Genomic DNA, 19,821 nt, shown 5'->3' on the forward strand with positions numbered 1-19,821 from the left:
CTCCAAACCTTGTCCCTAGACTACATTGGAGGTCCTTGGAGCTCAAATTAAGAGCCCCACCCTATCTCTCCTTCCTTCTTAAATACCTCTCATCTGGAGGACAGAAGCCTGTGTTTCCTTACTGCTGTGTGATCTCTTGGTCTGAACGATGGAGAAGGCAAGAATTGGGGGGGGGGGGGGTGTCCTTAACTATTTATGCCCCAGGCGATTAATTTATGTTCTTTTAATCAACAACGACAACAACATTTTGAGGAAGAATTTTTAAATTATCTCCCCATTTCACAGATGGGTAAACCAAGGCTCCTGACGCCGTTGTCACTTGGAGCTGTGTATCAGTCAGTAGGTAGCGGGGGCGGCTGGTGTGTGGCTGGCCAAACCTCCATAATCACTTTATCCTCCATCCTCACATGAATTAGGAAGCCTGCCCGCAGGTGGGTTTGGGGCTAAGGGAAACTGGAGCGGGAAGTAGAAAATTGTCTCAGCAGAATCTTGTCTCTGCGGAGCGGCTTAAGTGCATGAGGTCGGAGATCTCCCATTAGTCAGTGACTTCGTGACACGCGTCGCGTTGGGCTTCGCGCCTGCGTATTCCCAACTAACCGCCCGAAACTTTGCAGACTAGACAGGCTAAGTGCAATGACGAATACTCCTTTACTAGCCAATCCTATAAAAGGGGTAGGCTTGGCTTGTAAATCAAAGATCCCCGAAGGGGCGGGGCTTTCTTCGATCGGGATTCCGGCTGGCTACCTCAGGGATCAAAATAAAGTGTTTCCACCTCCAGCCAATCCCGGGGAAGGCAGGAGGGCACTTCTCCAATGGGAGCCAGGGAACCATCGGTAGCGGGTGGAGGCCGGTAACCCTGCTCTCGCTACGGCGGGCCAGAGGGACGAGCCCAGAGTATTTACAAGATCCGGACGCTGGTCCTGGTAACGCTTCGCGTGCGGTAGCGACGGCGCTGTCCGGCTGGGCTGTTGGGTGAGAAGCAGTAAAGATGCGAGTCGGGGTAAGGGGAGGTAGGGAAGGGACCCAAGCAGGGCGCGTGAGGGGCGGGGCCTGGGCGAGGTTTTACCCAGGCGGCCTCTCAACCCTAGGTTAGCGGGTTGCGGACGATAGTGCTGGTAGCTAAGCGAGGACGAGTGCTCCTGCGTGCCCCAGACGGCAACCGAGTGAGTACTCTGCGGAGCCCACGGTCAGTGCCCCCCTTCCGCGGCCCCAGTTATCGTATCTGTGTGTTTGTCTTTCTCTGTCTGCCTCCGTCTCCATTTTTCTGTCTGTCTCGGTCTCTGAAACAGCGCGGACCTAGGAGGTTGACTCCTGACCCGATCACTTAAAACTAGCCAAGAGACCTTGAGCAATCCACTTTCTTTATTGTCAAATGGGGAATCTCGTAATATCTACCCTAGATAATGCATGTGCATCACTTGCCCAGCGCCCGACCCTTAGAAAATTTTCAATAAATAATGATGGCCGTGATTGGTGTCGGTCTTTTGTCTTCTGCCTGTCTGTCTCTGACACCCCCTCCCCGCATTGGGTCTTCTTTCTGAATACTATTGTCTTTTTCTGTTATCGTTTTCGTTCTTTGTACCTGTCTCTTTCCCATTGCTGAAGAGGTTAGAGGTGTATTGTTTAAGGCACTGAGCTTGGCTTGAGGGCACCTATGAGCTTAGCCTGGTGCTCCCAACTGTTCTGAGGGTAAGAAATGGAACCTGGCCTTGAGTTGCCTCTGGTCTCACTGAAGAAGCACCCTCTTTGTTCCCCAACCTACTCTGTTAAACAGGAAGAGACACCCAGGGATGGGGAGCAACTTAGATTGGAAAAATAGATCAGGCCCTTTATTCTTTTTTTTTTTCAACTTGATGCTTTTATTTTTGTTTATTTTTTCCCCACGATCTATTTTTTTTAATGTTACATTCCAAAAATATAAAAGGTTCCCATATACCCACCACATCCCCTCACCCCACTCCTCCCATATCAACAACCTTTTTCATCATTGTGGCACATTCATTGCATTTGGTGAATACATTTTGGAGCAGGCTTCTTTTTTTATATTCTTTTTGGAATAGTTGTTGGTTTACAGAAATAGGCAGAAAGTACATAGTCTCCATATACCCCACTCATATATGCAGGTTTTCATATTAGTAGTATGGTAATTTTGTTATAATTGATGCTACAATACTATTATAATGATACTGTTAACTGAGATCTATAGTTTATAATGTTAGTCAACACAAGGAGCCCAGGGATTGCCAGGTTACATCCCCATACAACCCTTGGATGTCTTCTTTTTTGTCCCCATCCTGAAATCCTTTGATCAGGACCTCTGGAACTCACCTTCAGTGGTCAGCAAAATGCCCTTCATTCTAATCCTGGTTTCTGAATAGTCACTTCATTTTCTTCCCATGCTTTGTTGGTTTTCCTACCTATTAGGCCCAACACTCCATTTTTATAATGTGTATTTTGAAATGCTTCCTTCACTATTCAGACATAAAGTACATAGATAATAGAATTTATTTATATGCATAACCCCCCATCAATATAATGCCCTCACTGTAATATAAGGGAGAAATAAATGAAAAGTAAATTATAATAAAACAATATGTATTTCAATATATAAAGGCTTACCTAATGAAATGGTCTTACACATGTTACTTGTACCTGTGAATGTAGCAGCTCCATATATATATTGATTGGTGATTCAAAAACCACAAGTAGTCTGATGTGATTTTCCTAAATGAGGAACAATTCTTCTTAGAGTTCTAAACAAAACAAAGTGCAGTCTTCCCTCAATTTATATGGTTATTGAATTTCTGGACTAGGCTCATGCCCTCACTTGCTTCAGGTCTCTACTCAGATGTTATTTTCTCAATGAGGCCTACCTTAATCACCCTTTTTAAAACTGCAGTCCTCCCCTTAGCACTTACCCTGCTCTGTTTTTTCCCATAGTACTCTTCACCTTCTTACATAATATATAATTTACCTCTTTATTATGTTTGTTGTTTGACTCTCCACCCAACTGTAAGCTCCGGAAGGGCAGAGATTTTTGTGGTTTTTTGGTGATGTATCCCTATTCCCTAAAACAGTGCTTGGCACATAGTAGACTCTCTAAATAAGTGTTTATTGAATGAATAAATGAATGAATGAGCAGGTTTTTCATCTACATGATTTTCTGGTGGGACATTATAAAGATGTATGGGATGCGGGACAATTCTTTGTTGTCCAGGGCTCTCTTGTGCATTGCAGGATGCTAAACTTCCCTGCTCCCTGGCCAGTAAATGTCACTAGCCTTCTCCAATTATTGTGACAATCAAAAATGCCCCATGAGTTTTCCTGTCCTCTACTGAGGATCACTCCTTGAATAGAAATCTGGTTCTCCCTTGAAGACTCTGCTTCGCAGCTCCCTCATACTCTTCTCACCAGGAGGCCAGGAGTTGGGGTGTCCTTGCTCCTAATTGTCCATTCTAGACATTTTCTCCCTCCTCCTTTTTTTTATAAATAATTTTTAAACTTTTTTTTTTCAGACTTACCAAAAAAGTTGTAAAAATAGTACAAAGATTTCCCATATATCCTTCACCCAGATTCCCCAAATGTCACATTTTCATCCCTCCAAAAAGAAACCCCATTACCCATTAGCAGCCACTCCTCATTGGCTCCCCCAGCTATAGGCTAACACTAATTTACTTTCTGTCTTTGTAGATTAGCTTAATTCTAAACATTTCATATAAATGGGTCATATAATATATTGATCTTTCACTTAGCGTCATGTTTTTGAGATTCGTGCATGTTGTTACATATATCATTCTTTTTTTCTCCAAAATGCTTTTCTTCTGTAGGTTTAAGAGTTAGTTTCCCAAATTGACACCTCCTGATAGACTGTCAATAAATTGGTCATTTCCTTAGTATAGTGTTTATCATGTTTTCTTTTTTAATAGCATTTTTATTGAAATATAATTCACGTAAAAAAATTTACCATTTAAAAAGTGGTTTGTAGTATATTCACTATGTTGTATAACCATTACCACTATCTAATCTCAGAATATTTCCATCATCCCAAAAAGAAGCACCATACCCATTGTCAGTCACTTCCAGTTCCTCCATCACTCTAGCCCTGGGCAACCACCAATCTACTTTCTGTCTCTATGAATTTGCTTCCTCTAGATATTTCATGTAAGTGGTATCATAAAATATTTGTCCTTTTGTGTCTGACTTATTTCTTTTAGCATAATGTTTTCAATGTTAGTCCATGTTGCAGCATGTATCTTAACTTCATTCCTTTTTATGACTGAATAATATTCTATTCTATATATATACCACATTTTGTTTATTCATTCATCTGTTGATGGACACTTGGGTTGTTTCTACCTTTTTTTTTTAACTTACTGAACTGTACACTTAAGATCTGTGCATTTCACTGAATGAAATTAACCTCAATTTCCCCCTCCCCCACCCCCGCCCTGCTGTTTTTGCTGTGTCCATTCACTGTGTGATCTTCTGTATCTTTTTCTCTTTTTGTCTTCTCTTCTCGTCTTTCTCCTCTAGGATTCACCAGGATTTGATCCTGGGGACCTCTGATGTGGAGAGAGGTTCCCTGTCAATTGCGCCACCTCAGTTCCTGGTCTCTGCTGTGTTTCACCTTGACCCTCCCCTTCTTCTCTCTCTTGTTGCATCATCATCTTGCTGCGTGACTCACTTGCACAGGCACTGACTTGCTGTGCAGGCACTGGCTCACATATGGACACTCACATAGGCACTCAGCTCACCATGCAGGCACTTGGCTCACCATGCAGGCACTTGCGCGGGCACTCGGCTCACTGCTCAGGCACTGGCTCACTGCACAGGCACTGGCTCACCACGTGGGTACTCACATGGGCACTTGGCTTGTCACATGGGCACTTGGCTCACCACATGGGCACTCAGCTTGCCATGCGGGCATTTGGCTTACCATGTGGGCACTCGCATGGGCACTCAGCTTACCACATGGGCACTTGGTTTACCATGTGGGCACTTGGCTGACCACATGGGCAATGACTTTCTCTTCTTCTTTTTCACCAGGAGGCCCCAGGGATCAAACCCAGGTCCTCCCATATGATAGGCCTTATCACTTGAGCCACATCCACCTTCCTGTTTCTACCTTTTGACTATTGTGAATAATCGTGCTGTGAACATTGTCATACAAGTATCTGTTTGAGTCCCTTTCTTCAGCTGTTTTGGGTATATAACTAGGAGTGGAATTTCCAGTCCCACAGCAAATCTGTTCTTAACTCTTTGAGGAATTGCCAAATGATTTTCCGTACTGGCTGGACTATATTACATTCCCACCAGCAATGTATGAGGGTTCTAATTTCTATTGTGTGGAAATATGTTTTCATTTCTCTTGGATAGGTACCTAGGAGTGGAAATGCTGGATAGTATGGTGACTATATTAAACTTTGTGAGGAACTACCAAACTGTTTTCCACAGCAGCTTCATCATTTTATATTCCTATCAGCAATGTGTGAAATTTCCAATTTGTCCACATCCTCTCCAACATTTCTTATTGTCTGCCTTTTTTATTATAGCCGTCCTAGTGAGTGTGAGGTGATTTTGCATTGTGGTTTTTGTTGTTGTTGTTTTGAACTCTTTATTTCGAAAAGAATTTCAAACTTACAGGACAGTTGGAAATATACAAACCCCATACAGAGAATTCTAACATAACCCAGTTACCCAGACCCACCAATTTGCTACATTTGCTATATCATTACTGTATCATTCTATTATCTATCTATTTTCTGAACATTTGAAAGTATATTGTATACATTATGCCCCTTGAACACATACTTCCATGTACATTTCCTACAAACAAGGATATTCACTTATGTAACCATCTTAAATATAGTTACCAAGTTCAAGAACTTTAACATTGATAAAAAGCTTAGTCTATATTCTAATTTTTTCATATGTCCCAATAATGTCCTTTTGAGCCTTTTACCTCCATCATTAGATCCTGTTCAGGATCACGTATTGCATTTAATTGCCATTGTCTCTGTATTAGTCAGCCAAAGGGGTACTGATGCAAAATACCAGAAATTGGTTGGTTTTTATAAAGGGTATTTATTTGAGGTAGGAGCTTACAGATATCAGGCCATAAAGCATAAGTTACTTCCCTCACCAAAGGCTATTTTCACATGTTGGAGCAAGATGGCTCCCGATGGCTATGAGGGTTCAGGCTTCCTGGGTTCCTCCCTTCCAGGGTCTTCCTTCTCTCAGGGTTCAAGGTTCCTTTCTTCCTGGGGCTTGCTTCTCTTTCCTCTGTGAGCTTACTTCCTGGGGCTCCAGCTTAAGACTTCAGCATCAAGTGCCAACATCAAAACTCCAACATTAAGAACCCCCAACTCTGTCCTTTGCCATACCTTTTATCTGTGAGTTCCCACCCCTTGGTGGGTGGGGACTCAATCCCCTAATGACGTGGGCCAATCAAAGCCCTAATCATAACTTATTCATGCCCAGGTACAGACCAGATTACAAACATGATCCAGTATCTATTTTTGGAATTCATAACTATGTCAAACTGCTACAGTCTCTTTAGTTGCTCTTTTCTTTTTAACTGTGGAAACGTGGACAACATAAACTTTCCCACCTCAACTATTCCCAAGCATACCATTCAGGGGGATTAATCACATTCACAGTGTTGTACTACCCATCATCACCATCCGTTATCAAAACTTTCCCATCACCCCAAACAGAAACCCTATATCTGTTTTTCACTAACTCGCCATACCCTTTCCGTTCTCCTTTCTGTCTCTATGAGTTTGCATATTCCAGCTATTTCATGTTAAGTGAAATCATTTAATAAGTGTCCTTTTGTGTCTGACTTATTTCACTTGACATTATATCTTCAAGGTCAGCCATTTAATGGCATGTATCAGAACTTCATTCCTTTTTAAAGCTAAATGATATTCCATTTTATATGTGTGCAACATTTAGTTTATCCATTCATCTGCTGAATATGGATTGCTTCTACCTTTTGACTATCATGAATAATGCTGCTGTGAACATTGATATACAAATATCTGTTGGAATCCCTGCTTTAAATTATTTTGGGTGGTAGTTCTATGATTAACTTTTTGAAGAACCACCAAACTGTTTTCCACAGTGGCTGCACCAGTTTACATTGCCTCCAACAATATATGAAAGTACTTATTTCTCTGCATCCTCTCTACATCCTTTCCATTTTTTAACAATAGCCATTCTGGTGGGTATGAGGTTGTATCTCATTGTGTTTTTTATTTGCACTTCCCTAATGGCTAATGATGTTGAACATCTTTTCATGTGTTTTATTGGCCATTTGTATATCTTCTTTGGAAAATATCCTTAGCCCATTTTTTAAATTGGATTGTCTCTTTATCATTAAACTGTACACGTTCTTTATATATCTGGATACAAGTCCCTTGTCAGAGATATGATTTGTAAATCTTTTCTCCCATTTTGTAGGCTGTCTTTTTACTTTCTTGATAATGTCCTTTGTAGCCCTAAAGATTTTAATTTTGATGAAGTCCACTTTATCCTCATGCTTTTTCTCTAGTCACCTGGACTTTTGGGGTCATATCCAAGAAACCATTACCTAATCCAAGGTTGCAAAGATTTATTCCTATGTTATTCTGTAGGAACTTTATAGTTTTAGCTATTACATTCAGGTCTATGGTCCATTTTGAGTTCATTTTTGTGTATGGTATGAGGTAGTGGTTCAGTGTCATTCTTTTGCATGTGGGTGTCCAGTTTCAACCTTTTGTTGAAAAGAGTATTCTTGCCCCCATTGAATTGTCTTGGCAGCCATGTGAAAAAATCAGTTGACCATAAATCATAAATGCAAAGATTAATTTCTGGAATTCCAATTCAATTCCATTGATCTGTTTGTTCCTGTGCCAGAACCATACTGTTTTGACTATTGTTGAGGTGTAGTAAATTTTGAAATCAGGAAGTAGAGTCCTCCAACTTTGTCGTTATTTTTCAAGATTGTTTTCTCTGAGTCCCTTGAATTTTCCATATAAATTTTAGGATTAACTTGTCCGTTTCCATGTGTGCGCGTGTGTGCGCGCACACACGCACACACACACACACACACCTGGAATTTTGATAGGATTTGCATTGAAACTATAGATTAATTTGGGGATTATTCCATCTTAACTTTTCTATTTTTTTAGGTCTTCTTTAATTTCTTTTAACCATGTTTTCTTGTTTCTGGTGTACAAGTCTTGTACTTCTTTTGCTAAATTTATTTCTACATATTTTATTCTTTTTGCTACTATTATAAATGGGATTGTTTTCTTTATTCCATTTTTGGATTTTTTATTGCTAGTGTGTAGAAGTACAATTGATTTTTATTGTTGTTATTGTTGTTTGAGGTACCAGAGCTGGGGATTGGACCCAGGACCTTGTATGTGGGAAGCCAGGCTCAACCACTAAGCCACATTGGCTCCCTTGAGTTCGTTTTATCGTTTGTTGTTTGTTTTTTTGTTTTTAGTAGGCATTGTGAATCAAATCCAGGACCTCCCAGGTCCTCCCGTGTGGGAAGCAGGAGCTCAACTGCTTGAGCCACATCCACTCCCACAATTGATTTTTTTTTTTAATTTTTTTATTTTTTATTGACTTTGTAATAATATTACATTAAAAATATATATGTGAGGTCCCATTCAACCCCACCCCCCCACCCCCCCTCTCCCCCACCCCCAACAACACTCGTTCCCATCATCATGACACATCCATTGGATTTGGTAAGTACATCTTTGGGCACCTCTGCACCTCATATACATTGGTTCACATCATGGCCCATACTCTCCTCTATTCCATCAAGTGGGCCCTGTGAGGATTTACAATGTCCGGTGATTACCTCTGAAGCACCATCCAGGGCAGCTCCATGTCCCGAAGACGCCTCCACCTCTCCTCTCTTCCTGCCTTTCCCCATACCCTTTGTCCATTATGTCCACTTTTCCCAATCCAATGCCACCTCTTCTATGTGGCACAATTGATTTTTGTTCACTGAAATATCCTGTCACCTAGCTGAACTTGTTTTTTTTTTTAAGATTTTAAATATTTATTTATTCCCCCCACCTCGTTGTTTGCACTTGCTGTCTGTGCTCTGTGCCTATTTGCTGTGTGCTCTCTATGTCTGCTTGTCTTCTCTTAGGAGTCACCAAGAACCAAACCTGGGACCTTCCATGTGAAGGAGTGTTGCTTGATCACTTGAGCCACCTCAGCTCCCTAGTTTGTTGTGCCTCTCATTGTCTTTCCTCTGTGTCTTCTCATTGTGTCAGTTCACCATGCCTGTCTGTTACGCCGGCTTACTGTCTTGCTCATCTTCTCCAGGAAGCATTGGGAACTGAACCCAGGACCTTCCATGTGGTAGGTAAAAACCCAATAGTAGGCAGGAGCTCAATTGCTTGAGCCACATCTGCTTCCTAAACTTGTTTATTAGTTCAAAGAGTTTTATTTAGTGATTTCATTAAGATTTTCTATTTACAAAATCATGTCATCACAAATAGCGACAGTTTTACTTCTTCCTTTCCAATCTGGATGCCTTTTTTTCTTCCCTAATTGCCCTGGCTAGACCTTTGAGTACAGTGTTGACTAGAAGTGCTGAGAGCAGACATCCTTGTCTTGTCCCTGATCTCTGTGAAAAGTATTCAGTCTTTCTCCATTAAGTATGATATCACTTACAGAGTTTTCATAGACATCCTTTAACAGGTTGAAGAAGTGCCCTTTTATTGATAATTTGTTGAGTACTTTTGCCAGAATGGATGTTGGATTTTGGCAAATGCTTTTTCTTCATCTATTGAGATGACCATGTGGATTTTCTGTTTTATTCTTATTTTCATTGTGGTGATTAACACTGATTTTCAGATGCTAAACCTTACATTCCTGGGATAAGTCCCACTTGGTCATGTTATGTAATACTTTTAATATGTGGCTGGAGTTGGTTTGCTAGTATTTTGTTGAAGATTTTTTTGTCTGTATTCATAAGGGATGTTGAATGTGCTTCATTAGGGACATTTTCTGTTTGTACTTTTTCTCCTGTGTATGTGGTGTACTTTCGTGTTTCTTTGCATGTATCATAATTTCCTGATGAAAACTGGACATTTTAGATAATCTAACAACTCTACTATCAGATTCCTCTATCACCAAGATATGTTGTTGTTGCTGAGGTTTTTGGTGGTAGTGGTGATGGTTGGTTTTTTTTCTTGTTGCCATTTATTTGTTTAGCATTTGCCTGGACTAATTCTGCAGATTCTATATTTCCTATAGTGTGTGACCCCTAAATTCTCTGCTAGCTTCTTAAAAGTTCTTGTTTTATTTTTAAGCCTGAATTCCTAGGAGTCACACCTGGGTAAGTAAAATTTGGTGATCAGCCAAGGATTTTTCAGAAGATTTCCTTAAATGCCTTGCCTGTATATCTTCCACCCTTTGCCAAGGGGATCTGTGTGACAAGGCATACCTTCAGACTTCAGCCAGTTTACAACACAGCCTTGGCTTTCACTTCCTGCTTGTGCAGGACCTCGCGGTCAACCACAAGTGAGAAACGAGCCCTCTTCTTTCCTTAGATTTCCCTGGGTGGGTGCACAGCCTTTAGATCCCCAGGAAGATGTAAGTACTTTTCAAAGTTCCCTATGGTCATCTAGTTCTCCAGGATTTCCTTTCAAATTCCCATCCAAAGCCATTAGATACTTCCATTGTCTGCAGTGCTTTTGTCTATTGTACCACAGAGCTGGGGAGGAAGGAGGAATGGGAATAAGCACAAGTTTAAGTGTTCCAGATTCTGCTATCTTACTGAGATTCAGTTGTTTCTCTTGGATAATATGTTTCACTTCATTATGTGGCTTTGGTTAATTGCCAGAGTTCTGAAATGGTTGATTTAGGTTGTTTTGCCTGTATTTTCATTGTTTTAGAGGGAAAGCAAGTTTATCGAGGGTCTCCATTTGGCCATTCCATCAAATTTCCTGTTGCTCTCATCTTTTAAAAATGTAAAAATCCTCTTTATCCCACAATCCTCTTGCAACTATGACTCTATTTCTCTCTTCCCCTAGCAGCAAAACTCCAAAAGAGTTGACATTCCTTATTTCCTCCTATTCTCCCATTTGAACTTGATTCATTTAAAATATTTTAGATACATAATAAAAGAATATATCATGTACATTATAATTAGTATGAACCTAATTACCATTTTCCTAGCACTAATGTGGTTGAGCATCTTTTCATATATATATATATTGGCCACATGTGTTTCCTCATCCATGAAATATTTAATCTTTTGCCTGTTTTTAAAATTTTTTTGATCATTTTCTTTTTGAAGTTCTTTAATTATTTTGGATACTCTTCACTTGTCAGTTAAATATTTTAGATAATTTTTCTCTGTTTGTGTCTTTTTCTTTGTGGTGTATTTGCTTGAGCAGAAATTCTTAATTTTAATCGGGTTGAATAAATCAATCTTTTCTTGATAGCCAGCAGTTTTTGTGTCTTGTCTTCCTTAACCCACAGTTGTAAAGATATTCTTTATTTTCTTCTAGTAAAAGATTAAAAGTTTACCTTTCACATGTAAATCCTTAATCCAGCTGGAATGGATTTCTGGGCGGTATAAAGTAGAAAGCCAATTTCATTATATTCCATATGGATAACCAATTGTCCCAGCACTAGTTATTGACTATTATCGTCTTTCCCTAATGATCTGTAGTGTCATCTCTGTCATACATCAAAGTTCTAGATCTGTATAGGTCTGTTTCTGGGCTCTCTTTTCTATTAGCCAACTTTTTGTCCTTGAACCAGTACCATACTACCCTGATCGCTTTAGCTTTATAATGAATCTTGATAATTGATAGGGCAGAATCTGCCCATCTTTTTGTTCTTCAAGAGTATAATGTATTTTTGGCCCTTTGTTCTTTCAAACACATTTCAGAATCAGCTTCTCATGTGTTATAAAAATGTTGGGATTGCAGTGAATCTGTAGATCAGTTTGAAGAGACTTGATATCTTTATGATGTTGAGTCTTCTTAACTATGAACATGATATATCCCTTTGTTTTAAATAAAATCTTGAATGCCTTTTGGTAAAGCTTTATGATTTTCTACATAAGGTCTCACATACCTTGTATTAGATTTATTTCTTGGTAATTAGAGCTTTTGCTTCTATTATAAATGGGATCTTTTATTAAACTTGTTTTCTCTCTTTTGCAGATGTACAGAAATGAAATTGACTTTTGTATATTGATATTGTAGCCATTCACCTTGCTAAACTATTATTTTACGTAAACTTTTGATTTTAGATTTAGAGAAAAATTAATACAAAGATAGTACTGAGAGGTCCTGTATACTTATCACAGTGGTACATTTGTCAAAACTAAGAAACTGCAGAGCAGGTGTAGCTCAATGGTTGAGTGCCTGCTTTCCATGTATGAGGTTTCAGGTTCAATCCCTGGTACCTCCTTAAAAAACAACAACAACATTAGTATGTTACTATTAACTAAACTTCAGAATTTATATGGATTTAATCAGTATCCTTTTTCTGTTCCAAGATCCAATTCAAGATACCATAACTGCATTTAGTCGTCATGTCTCTTTAGTGTCTTCTGGTCTGTGACATTTTCTATCTTTCCTTGTTTTCCATGATCTTGACAATTTTGAGGCATACTGGTCAGCTACTTTGTAGAATGTCCCTCAGTTTGGATTTGTCTGAGGTTTTACTCATGATTAGACTGGGATTTTGGAGGTGGGGGGGAGGGAAATACCACAGAGGTGAAATTCTTATCACATCATAGTGGGGGTACATTATATCCACATGACATCACTGGTGATGTTAACCTTCACCATTTGGTTGAGGTAGTGTTTGTCAGGTTTCTGTACTATTTTTCCTTTTCTGATTCTTTTCTTTGAAAGAATCTAGCTTACCCTTAAAAGGAAGAGGAATAAATAAACTCCACCTCCTAGAAGGCTGTGTAACTGCATGTAGTATTTGGAATTCTTCTGTAAGGATGATTTTCCTCTTCTCCCCCATTTATTTGTTTGTTTATTCATTCAGTCAGTCATTTGTTTATATCAGTATGGACTCATGTACATTTATTCAATAATTTGAGTTATCAATAGATATTATTTGTTTTGTTGCCCAGATTATTCCAGCTTTGGCCACTGCAGGCTCTTTCAGGTTGGTGCCTGTGTCCCTTTGACATGCCCCCATCCTTTGGTTTTCTAGCCACTTCCTTACTTTCCAACATTACAAGATGCTTCAGACTCATCTTGTTTTTTCCTGCCCCAATCCTAGAATCAACCACTTCTCCAAGAATGGTACCTTCTGTTATTTTTTTAATGAATTGTCTGTAGATTCTTTTATGTTTTCTATATTGACAACCATACTGGCTATAAGTAATGACAGTTTTTTTGTTTTTACTTTCCAATCTTTATGCCTTTAATTTGTTTTCTTGTCTTACTGAGATGGCTAGGACCTCTGATACAGTGTTGAACTTCAATACAAGAATTCTAAATAAAATCTTTTCAAACTTTTAAATGAGAAACTTGAAATTCTATAACATTTTTATATCATCTTGATAGTCATCATCAACAAAAATCTTTGTTCACACAAGTTGATAAAATATTTAAAACCATTTAAAATTTTAAAAAAATGTATGAAAATGTGAATTTCACCTCAATAAAAAATCTTTAAAATATATAACATAAAAAAACAAGAAGAAAAAAATGTTATGATTATATCTAGCAGCTTTTCTTTTTGTTTCACTGACAATTATATTGTTGAAATTTCTTACGATAATGTGAGTAGATTTCAAATCCAGTCAAACTCTTTCATAATAACTATTTCAAAATAATGATGAAGCTCTTATTTGCAGAACATGCATCATTGTTAGAACCATCGTCCTGCAGCTAATTTGGATACTGCTAAAAGGGCACATCAGCTGCAAATGAATAGAAGTATCTGATATTCGTGAAGACAGTGTTTCAGGGCTGCCACCTGGAACTAAACTCTCCAGAAGCCCCTGCTTGACCTCCCTGCACCCAAACTCACCCGTAACCAGTCACAACTTGGGCTGTGCGTGGTGTTTCTTGGAAACTGGAACACAGACTCCTCCAACAGCTCCACAGGCCCCTTTTCCTCAGTGAACAGAAGACACAGCAGCTGGCTACTGAAGAAGATGTCCAGGTGACAGAGCACCTCCTTGGCCCTGTTTAGCATGTTTACCACAGAGCAGTAACAGAGTGCTGGATGTTACTCATTTGTGCTTACTACCTGCAGGGACCACAAAGGGATTTGTCAGACCCCACTACACTAAGGGCCACCCTCTAAGGATCTCCAGAGGAGTCTTCCCATAGAGAGAGGTGGCCTTCCTAGGGGCTCCATTGCCTCAGGTCCCACCTGGACACCTTGAGGACTAAGGGGATCAATATCTCTTTACCTACGTGTAATCCACATACCAACGGGAAAACGCTGCCTGCTATTTTTTTTTTTTTTTTTTTTTGCTGTTGTTGGTTTGTTGGTGGGATGATTTTAAACAGCTACTTTAATTCCTTTAATAGTTATAGTACTATTTAGGATTTACTTTTCTTCTTGAGTCAATTTTGGTAAGTCATATTTTTCTAGAAATTGGTCCATTTTGTCTTTGTTTACAAATTTATTGGCATAAAGTTTCGTTATTTTTAAAATTCTCTCCTCTGTCTAGTCTGTAGATATGTCTCCTTTTTCATTGCTAATATTGGTTATTTGTGCCTTCTCACTTTTTTTCTTGATCAATCTCACCAGAGGTTTGTCTATTTTATTAGTCTTTTCAAAAAACCAACTTTTGGCTTTGTTGCTCCTCTCTATTGTGTCTTTGTTTTCTATTTCATTAATTTCTGCTCTTATCTTTTTTGATCTCCTTCCTTCCACATTCTTTGGGTTTATTCTGTTGTTCTTTTTCTAACTTCTTAAACTGGACATTGAACTCATTAATTTTCAGACTTTCTTGTTTGTTAATTTGTTTAAAGGATATATATTTCCTTCTAAATACTGCTTTTCTACAAGTTTAGGTATGTAGTATTTTCATTATTGTTCTATTCCAAGAACTTTGACATTTCCGTCCCATGACCCATGTGTTATGAAGAAGTGTGTTTTTAAATTTCCAAATGTTTGGGGATTTTAAAATGTATCTATTTGTTACTGAAATCTATCTTAATTGCATAACGATCAGAGGATGTGGTCCACATGATAACAACTCTTTGAAATTTATTGAGACTTGTTTCATGGCTTAGTATGTGATCAGATTTTCTAATGTTTCCTATGTGCTTTATAAGAATGTATGTTCTCTATTGTTGAACTCAGTTCTATATATATGTCTATTGTCAATTTTATTTATTGTGTTCAAATTTTCTATAGCTATACTAATTTTTGTCATGATCTACCAATAATTGAAAGTGGTGTGCTAATATTCAACTATGATAGCTGATTTGTCAATTTCTCCCTGTAGTTCTGTCATTTTTTATGCTTTGGATATTTTGAGGTTATTGTTTTTTAGGGCAAATTAGAACTGTTATGTATTCTGGTGAATTGAGCCTTTTATCCTTATGTATTGACCCTCTCTGTCTCTGATAATGCATTTTTCCTTGAAGTCTATGTTAAATATTAATATAGCAACACGAGCTTTTCTTCTTGTTGGTATTTGTGTGGCATGCAATTTTCTATCCTTTTACTTTTCAGTATTTTCCTACTTTATGCTTTAATTATGTCTCTTGCAAACAACATATTGCTGAACTTATGAAAAATCTGATCTGATGATATCTGTCTTTTATTTTTTTTTATTTTTTTTATTTCTTAAAGATTTATTTATTTATTTATTTATTTAATTCCCCTCCCCCGGTTGTCTGTTTTCTGTGTCTTTTTGCTGCGTCTTGTTTCTTTGTCCGCTTCTGTTGTCGTCAGCGGCACGGGAAGTGTGGGCGGCGCCATTCCTCTGCAGGCTGCTCCCTCCTTTGCGCTGGGCAGCTCTCCTTATGGGTGCACTCCTTGCGCGTGGGGCTCCCCTACGCGGGGGACACCCCTGTGTAGCAGGGCACTCCTTGCGCGCATCAGCACTGCGCATGGGCCAGCTCCACACCGGTCAAGGAGGCCGGGGGCTTGAACCGCGGACCTCCCATGTGGTAGACGGACGCCCTAACCACTGGGCCAAAGTCCGTTTCCCGATATCTGTCTTTTAATGGGCAAGTTTAGTCTGTTTACATTTACTATGATATATTTGGACCTCTACCATCATATTTTAAAAATTTCTTTTTGCACCTACCACCTTTTCTATGCTTCATTTTTCTCTTTTCTTGACTATTTTTTTAGTTTCGTGATTTGCTTGTTTCCTTATTCAAAATTTTGCCCCCTACTGTTTGGGACTTACATAGTCTTTTTCTGTTCTTTCTGTGGTTATCCTTGAAATTTACCATGCATACTTAACTTATATAGTCTAAAGTTAAACAGTACCTTAACCCCATCTTGAAGAATGCAGAAACCTTAGAAAACTTCAACCCTAGTTATTCCTCTCCTGACCTACATGCTGTTGTTTGCAGATATATTAATTTGTTCTTTTTTCTTAACCTCACAAATTATACATCATCAGTATTAATTATATAGACAGTTTTGTTTGGATTTACATGCATTCATTTTTTTTTTTTTGGTATCTCAGACCATTCTTCTATGATCATTTTCCTTCATTGTGAATACAATGTTTAGATGTTCATTTAACAAGCATGTCTCTTGGTGTTCCCAGTCTTTGTTATATGTAAATGTCTTTATTTTACCTTCATTTTCAAAAAATAGTTTGTTACAGATATTTTCACTCAACACTTAAAATATGTGATTCCATCCTCTTTTGACTTAGAGAAGTCTGCTTTGTTCCTGTGGAGAAGTCTGCTATCAGTCTAATTGCTGTTTGTTTGTTTTTTTTTGGTAGATGTTTTGTTCTTACACTCTGGCTGCTTTTAAGGTCTTTCTGCCTTTTTTGGAGAGGGATGTGCAGGGGTTTCTGTAGTTTAATTTTAACATGTTTAGGTGTATATTTCTTTTTTATTTATTTTACATTAGAAATATGCTTCATGGCTCAATGGATTCATGTTTTTCATAGTTCCTGGAAAATTCTCAGCCAATTTCTTTTCAAATATTGCCTTTCTTCCATTCTTTCTATTTTTTTCTTTCTCAGTCTCCAATTAGTCATATTTTGGAACCCCTCTTTCTATCTTCCATACCTCTTAACATCTCTTTGACATTCTCTATCTCTTTGTCTTCTGTACTTCATTCTGGACAGTTTATTCAGATATACCTTCACCTTACTGATTCTGTCTTCAGCTATGTCTAATTTGCTGTTTAAGCTCTCCATTGAGTTTTTTTTAGGATTTTATTTATTTATTTATCTATCTCCCCCCCATTATCTGTTCTCTGCATCTTCTTTGTCCGCTTCTGTTGTTGTCAGCAGCATGGGAATCTGTTTCTTTTTGTTGTGTCATCTTGTTGTGTCAGCTTTCCATGTGTGCGGCACCATTCCTGGGCAGGCTGTACTTTCTTTTGCACTGGGCAGCTTGCCTTACGGGGCACACTCCTTGCATGTGGGGCTCCCCTATGCAGGGAACACCCCTGCGTGGCACAGCACTCCTTGCGCGCATCAGCACTGCACATGGGCCAGCTGCACATGGGTCAAGGAGGCCCGGGGTTTGAACCACAGACCTCCCATGTGGTAGATGGACTCCCTAACCACTGGGTCAAGTCCGCTGCCTCCATTGAGTTTTTTATGTCCACAATTGTACTTTTCATTTGTAAGCTCCATATATTTTACTTTCTAATCTACCTAGTCATTCCTAATAATTTCTTGTTATTTGTACATCTTTATGGTTATATCTTTTATTTCTTTAAACATTTGATAAGATTTTTCTTCAATCAATATTCATTGTTTGTATGAATATGATATTGTAAATATTGCTCACAGTGAAACCACAACAGTACACTGATTACATATCCTTTCTTGGACACTTTTTTGTTTTCCTAAGAACTCATAACTATCTGATTTTATTTCTTTTGCTTAGTGTTCTAGTACCTATTACTAATTTTCCCCTGAAAAGCTTTTAAAAATCCAAGTTAGATCATGTCTGTACTCTGTTCAAAATCCTCCTGTGGTGCCCATCTCCCTCAGAATAAATGCTGAAATATTTACCACATCCCAAAAGCCCCTATACAATACATTGTGGCCCCCATCACCTTTCTGACCTCATCTCTTACAACTCTCCTCATCATTCACTCTTCTCTGGCCACACTGGCCCCCTTTCTTTTCCTCAAACATGCCAGGTAGCTTCCCTCCTCAGGTCCTTTGTGCTTGCTTGTTGTTCTCACTGCCTGGAACACTCTTCCTCCCAGATAATATGATAACTTGCCCAACCATTTCCAGTATGCTCAAATGTCACCTCTCTAGAGAAGAATTTCCTGAACAATATATCTTAAATAGTCCCATTCATCAGGGCTTTCTATCCTCTAATCCTACTTTATGTCATGCTTTTCTACAAAGCACTGATCACTGCCCGATATATTTTATATTTATTTATTGTGGTTAGTGTTTGGTTCTTCTCAATAGACTGTAAGCGCCACAAAATCAGGGACTTTTGTTTGTTCACTGCTGTATCCCCAGTGCCAAAAAAGAATAGTACATAGTAATATTTAGTAGACACTTAATAAATACTTGGGGAATAAACTGAATTAATTAATTAATTAACATAGAAAACAGAAAAAGAAATGCCTTGAAAACTAGGCTAGGCATGATGGTCTTAAGCTTGGATGTCATTGTTCAGAAGGATGGGAACTGTGAGGATGTAGTGAGGGTTACTCCCGGGTTCTTTTGGGAAGCAAGTTCCCAGTTGAAAGGGTGGTGACAGAGCCCCATGTTCTCTATATGATTGGCTCTATGCTCTAAGGAAAATCAAGGCGGACTGCCTTTTCTCAGATAGCCCTCAAACTGTTGTGTTATCATGCCTGTTACTTGGTTAAAAAAAAAAAAAGAAAAGATCTTGATCTCACCGTGCCTTCTGATCCCAGCTAGGAGACCCCCTTCTCCTGCCCTATGGGGAAGTGTTTTTTGATCCCCAGGCCAGCAAATCTACCCATTAGACTTTTTCTCTGGTACTCAGTTGGGAGGGATGCAGAAGTGGGCATAATGCCTGATGTACAGTAAGTGCTGTTATAACGGTGGACACCGTAGGGAGGTAAGTTTCAGCTCCAGAAGACTTTTTCCCATTGTTAGGGCTGTAACAGGCTATGGAGTTTTAGTCATAACTTTGCCTTTAACCCCATTGGGGACCAGCCTGGCTCCAGTGTTCCTGCTTGCCAGTGATCTTTTGGATACTAATTCCCTTGTGTGGCCTATTCCCCTGGTTTTGAGTCACCCACTCATTTCAGTAGCATGTCATAAATGTGCACAGAGCCCTGTGGCATGCCACTAGAGACTTCCTCCAGGACATCAATTTATTCATCACTATCACACTGGGGTTAATCATTCAACTAGTTATCAGTTCAGCTGAACTAAGTTTGACTGACTACCTACTATGAATCAGGCCTCCTGTTCTACACTGAGCACACAGAGATGAACAAGGTGTATTCCCAGACACAGAACCATTTCATGGCAATGTGGTCGGTGTAGTAATAGTAATGAGTAGAGGGAAACGGACTTGGCCCAGTGGTTAGGGCATCCGTCTACCACATGGGAGGTCCGCGGTTCAAACCCCGGGCCTCCTTGACCCGTGTGGAGCTGGCCCATGCGCAGTGCTGATGCGCTCAAGGAGTGCCATGCCACGCAGGGGTGTC

At 39.2% G+C, this 19,821-nt stretch overlaps 1 long non-coding RNA gene across 2 annotated transcripts; it reads left to right on the plus strand.

Annotated features, from left to right (window-relative positions):
* The first annotated feature begins 814 nt into the window (after positions 1 to 814).
* LOC101439933 (uncharacterized) lies at positions 815 to 19,024 on the plus strand. 2 transcript variants are annotated; one of them, XR_189227.4, is made up of 3 exons: positions 815 to 972; positions 1,089 to 1,163; positions 13,856 to 19,024. It is a non-coding gene; the product is annotated as an uncharacterized lncRNA (long non-coding RNA). The 2 variants fall into 2 exon arrangements; XR_002795345.3 differs by having other exon boundaries at positions 1,089 to 1,186; positions 13,856 to 15,655.
* Positions 19,025 to 19,821: the final 797 nt, after the last annotated feature.

Source organism: Dasypus novemcinctus, chromosome X (genome assembly GCF_030445035.2).
Source record: "Dasypus novemcinctus isolate mDasNov1 chromosome X, mDasNov1.1.hap2, whole genome shotgun sequence".
Lineage (NCBI taxonomy): Eukaryota > Metazoa > Chordata > Mammalia > Cingulata > Dasypodidae > Dasypus > Dasypus novemcinctus.